The sequence below is a fragment of the Typha latifolia genome, chromosome 5 (assembly GCF_019914945.1).
Source record: "Typha latifolia isolate L0001 chromosome 5, TyphaL0001v2, whole genome shotgun sequence".
In the NCBI taxonomy this organism is placed as follows: domain Eukaryota; kingdom Viridiplantae; phylum Streptophyta; class Magnoliopsida; order Poales; family Typhaceae; genus Typha; species Typha latifolia.
The window spans coordinates 10,279,908-10,286,005 of NC_133090.1; positions in this window are offsets into that span (position 1 = coordinate 10,279,908).

Here is a 6,098-nt window from a genome sequence, read left to right on the forward strand (position 1 = left end):
ACTCTATCCTTAACCTCGGGTTTAGTGGGTGAGAGGGACACTGCCTAGTTGGGACTAGACTAACAATGATACATGCATGTTATGCCATGACTTCTATTATTTATTATATCATGATCATCAAAGTAGCATGTATTATAATTAAGCATGGGTCTATCATACATATGCAATAAATAGTAATTAATACAAGTAAGAAATGACATATGTAAACATTATTCGTAGACTAATATAAGATCTAGCTCGCTTGAAATATCTCTGGAATCTGTCTCACTCTCCTAATCAGTCGGCTCCTCCTGAATTTCGAGATCCTCCTCGCACTGTAATTGGTCTAATAAATTATAAGATAAAATAAACATAAGAATGATGAACTTATAGAACTAACTACCTTGTTATATAAATTAAGTTTGATTTTCTAGGTCCGAGTAGGTGACTTGGTCTTGCATTTATCCTTCCCTATTAATATATTATTTTGCATTAATTAAAAATGGTCATTTATGGTAAAATTAGAATTATCCACATTTGCAAATGTCAAAGATAATTGAAATGATTAATAAATTCAAATGCCTAATTTAATTATGTATTATCCTAAATTATGTTAATAACATGATTGAGAAAAATCTAGAAAGGTAGCTAACATAAATTTATAAAAAAAAATGTTAAAAGACTAGCTGGCTTAGGATTCACAAGCTGGGCTGGGCTCAAGGCCCAGTCAGCATTAATGTTGAGGAAGTGGGTCGCGGGCCTACTCACAGTCCACTAGGCCAAATGATAGGCTAGCTACAGGTGTGGGCCACGGCCCACATCATAGCCTGCCTAGATATTGGGTGGGCTCGGCTTAAGAGCCCAGTCCACCACATCAACCACCAAAATATTGGGTGGATTGGATTGAGCCCAATCCACCTCTAGCTACGAGTGTGGGTTGCGGCCCCACACCGTAGCCTATACCATTGGCTACGGGCGTGGGCTGCGGCCCACCCTATAATCCATAGAGGTTAGGTGGATTAGTTGCAGCCCACTCCTATAGCCAACACAAGCTGGTGGGGGTTTGATCAACCCCCACCCAGCTCAGGTTTCTTCTCTAGGAATGGAGAGATGGAGTTGTTGCTGCTGGCAATCCCCATCACCGGCAGCCAAGCTCCACCGACTCCCCCAAAGTTGACGAGGTTGACTTGGGTTGTAGCCCGATTTGAACCATCGGCTAGTGTGGCCGATGGTGTGGAGTGAGGAACTCCATGGCCGACGGTCATGGAGCTTCCTAATTTAGTGAAAATGGGCTCGAAGCCCTCATCTTGAGTGCCCACCTCTTCCACGTGAAGAGGTGAGTCTATCGAGGCTAATGAGTGAGGCCACCATCGCTGGTGGTGGCCGCTAGTGACCAAGGAACCCGGCGGTGGGAGGCGACATGGCATCGCATCCCACACACCGCGTGGGTACCCAAATTGGGTAACCATGGCAAGGGGCTGATGCGGGAAAACTATAATTAACTATGATTTAATAAGCAATATTTAAATTAATTTAAATGGGAGAAGGAGGCTGACCCGAGGATTAAGGTGAGGGGGTTTTGATTGGCCACCGGTGCTCCGGTGTTCCACTGTCCATGATGAGGTCTTCGGCAACCCGGAAAGAGAAAAGAGAGGAAGGGGTGGAAGAGTGAGAGAGAGGGATTGCAAAGAGTAGAAAACCAGAGGGGGAGAGGTGTTGGAGTTTATATAGAGATGAGGGGGAGAGGGGGGCGGAGTGGAGTTCAACTCCACTCTGGCGCACTTCTCTCCCACCTCTCGCAACTAACTGCAAGAGGTGGGGGAAGGAGAAGAATAAGTCAGCGCACGTGCCAAGTGTGTGCGCTGCGGTTGGAGTGCACGCGCATGGCGCGCTTAATTTTTTTTTGTTCATGTGTGTTACAACGGCCGTCTGCCACCCTCCGACAACCGCTGCAACATCGGATAATTACTATTCTGCTCTTCTTCTACCTTGCTCCATTGTTTTATCTTTAATTTTTTGTCTCGACCTCTGATTTAAGTGAAACTAGAGTCATTAGAACCCTAACTTATGAGGCTACCTCCACCTAAATTTTTTTAATTTTTTTACGTCCCGATCAATCTAGATCTGGTTCGTAACAAAACACCTATTAGCTATCTTGCAAGATATTAAAGACGCTAATCATTTTTGATACCTATCATGATATAATCTAAAATTTGTATATATTTAACTTAGCTGTCAAGAGAATCAAAAGCATATCACAAAGTTATACAGCAAGGTGGTGTTTGGTTTGTACATAAAAATTATTTATTCATGAATTATGACTCCTCTAAATATATTTTATAATAAAATACTCACTTATACATATTTTCGTCAAACATTGTATAAGAAAAGTCACGTAACAAATTATCCACAGAATTTTATTATAGGTAAAGTGGTGCAATAAAGTTAGGCACATTTTTCATGCCATATTTCTATTATAATTAACATATTCACAATTTAGTAACCATACATAAATTCTTATATAAACTTATTTAAGATAATCATTATGTTTTACAATTAAACAACAAACATGAGTAAATTTATAAATGTACTTAATTTACATTCAAGAAGTATATATAAAATTATTTTAAAAAAATATATGCACGAACCAAACGTGGGTTAAATACTACATTGTTATTTGGTAGGTTGTTAGATGACCCAACTCAAGGTCATCTTTAGATGGTAGTCTAGTTAGCCATAATAACTGTTATAAATCAATGTTAATAAAGGAGGTAGTGGTATAAGAGTATCACTATTAATTGCTTTTAATGGAGATGTAGCTCTAATTAGAGTTTGATAATTATACATGCGTTAATATCCAATAAAGTAAGTTAATTAAATACGATCTATTTTATTTACTTTGAATTGATAGTAATTAGGGCAGCGGTAAATATGATAATAATTGTACTAATAACCCTTATTAGTGTATTAGATTATCGTAATTAATATACCAACTCTATCCGATTAACAAATGTAAGATTTCTTAAGTGAACATACCCGTAAGCTCGTCCATGGATTATTTAATTAGTTAATTCAGATAGGTTGGTACTTATGTTTAATACTTTCATTATCGAGGTAGATTTAGTATTTTGCGAGGAATCCCATAGAGCTGTTGTAGTCAGTAATTAAAGAAGCGATATGAGGTAAGTGAAACTTCTATAGTCTAGGAGTAGTGTAGAGAATAAGCTATCTTACTTTCTGGCATTATTGTATTTATATGATGCATGTACATATATTTACCTAATGTTATTAATGAATGCGGCGCATATTAATTTTATTTATTGTTTGTCATAATTACATGTATTATGATTTCTATGTAAATCTATTAGCATGATTATGCATGATAGCATATAATATATTATAATGATGATTGTTCAATTATGCTTGTTTCTCCGGTATAATATCATGCTACTGATACACATGCACGACCATAAAGGGAGTGGCTTCTACGTCTTAACAATACCGATATCTCTCTAGCTAGGTTTAGATGGAATATATTATTATACTTATATACTATGACTCACACTTGAAGTCTCAATATGTTGATCCCAAATAATTAGGAAGTCGTATCACTAGGCAATTGACAATTTACTGTTGATTAATGAGAGTCAAAATCTTTAGGATATTTAAGTTAGAGTGAAGAGTAAAATGAGATAGGTCTAGCGGTACTCGATAATGTAGGGTGGGAGCGTCCCTGATAAAATTATGAGCCCTAAGGGCTCTAACGATCTTGCCATCAAGAATTTGCATTTGGTCCGTATATCTCTTATTACTAAGAAGATTCTTATCCGACAAAATGATCATGATAATTTCTTGGTTTGGTTAGTTCAAGCTAAGTATGGGAAAATTCACCATGGAGCACTACGCATAAGCCCAAGTTGGCTTGGAGTTGGAAGCTGGTAATTAATGTCTTCGCCCATACTAGGGGTGGGATTCTTCAAAATTATCGGATATGGTCATACCATGCTAACCTTTTCTAGACCCTTGGATTACTCCCATCCCCTTTAATATGCGGCCCACATACATCAATGCATTTATGATTTCGCAATCAAAAGAGTCTCTGATCTGATTAGGGGTAGGATTTGGGATGAGCACAAAATTATTCAGATGTTTGGTTCCCAATTTTTTAAGAAAATTCTCAATTGACATCCCTCTTAAGAGTTGTCTTAGGTAAATGGATATGGGCTCTGAACCCGTCAAGTGGGCCTATGTTTATCTTAAGAACCTTGAGTCTGATCCACTACCCGAGTTGAAAGGCTGGAAGGTCTTGTGGAAGCTTTGTGTTCTTCTAAAAGATCAAAATTTTCATTTGAAAATTATATTGGAACGAACTCCCAACCAAACTTACTTTTAAGCAAGTTGGAACTTGGTTCCGATAAGGCTTGCCCAATCTATGGGATTGAGGATGAATCCATAGGCTATATGTTATTTTCCTGCTCCTTAGCTCAAGCTCTGTGGAGTGCCCTCAATGATCTCTGGCCCATTGGATTGATGGGTCAGGGCTCTTTGGGCATACTTTGCTGCCTGCATACAATCGCCCCTTACTGTTCACCATTATCGGTGTCATGCTTTGGGAAATATGAAACCACCGTAATGAATTTTTGTTTAATTTGGTGCCCAAAACCTATGTCCTCTTTCTCACATTAATCCATTTCTTCCCTCCAATTCCAATCTATTATTAGTCATACTATGTCCGCTGGGACTTAAATGCAAAAACCCTCAGATTGCTAGGTTGGAAAAGGTTCTAATCTTTTGCCAAGATTCGATCCATTTCACATGAATTGAGACAAGACAATGCCAAGACAAGAACATCATCTATTTAGGATAATCAATCCATTGTAAGGGCCAATTGAATCTAATTAACTGCGTCGATTGTGTTGCTAATCTGAGGCTTTTATTACGTCCAATTGGATTAAAAACAATCTAAAGTATACCAGATTCTGTTTTCTTTTGGGTTTTTTAATTTTTCTTTTTTCACCATTGCAGATCTGAATGGTGTATGCCGTAGACTCGACACTGACAATAGGAGGAAGAGGGAAAATAGTTTTGCTTCGAGGATCATTGCATCAGAAAATTAAACAGAAATCATGGTTGGAGTCATAGTGAAAACATTAAGGAAACTCAACACGGACGGATTGTACTAAGTTTGTGTTGGCGATAACAATCTGATTCCAAAAATCAAACTTACAGATTTCAGAACTAATTTATAGTTACACTGTGAAGGGATGCACCATTTGGGTCAAGTTCAACCAACTAACTGAATTGATTAATTGTTTATCGAAGGGACACACCACTTCGACCCGTGCGTGCGTGCGAACCGAACCGAGCCGGGCCGGGGGCGGCGCGTGTGTTAGGTTGCATAGTAACCTTTACCCACAAAATAGGTACCCCTTTTGGGGCCCAAAGCCCATAGGAAGTTTGTTGCTTATATACCATACTAACATTTCTCAAATATCCAATATAGTACTAAACTTACTTTCCTTTATTTCTCATTGCCATGATACCCACTTTAGAGCCAATTATCATTCACTTCTCTTCATGAATTTGATTAAGTGAATATATAACAATAAAGTATACTTTGAGCTAAATTGATTCCACCATTAAACCATTATTAATAATGTGTGGGCCCCACTTAAAACTTAGCTCAAAATTAATAAAATATTCATGTCAAAATCATGAAATTACCAACAGTTTGAGCCATACGCATCTATATTCCAAGAGATTTTGACTGATTTCATGATAAAAATGAGGAAAAATTATATTTTACCGCTCTACTATAGTTTTTCTCATAAACTATTTATCAAATTATTATCATTTTTGTCGAGTAGCCATTTAAATGTCCACAAATAAGTTACCAAGTCGCACCCTCCATCAACAACTTACGATTGATTTTAAGACACCAAAAGCGACTCCCTCTTAAGTTATATCACTAATGAATGAGTCTAAGAAAATAAATCACTTCCCAATTCAACAATTTACACGACAGCAGCTGTAGTAGTCTACTAAATAATTTAAATACTATAGCAAAATAATAATAATTTTTAGCAGGGATAGCTCTAAAACTCTTTATTCCTGCGTTT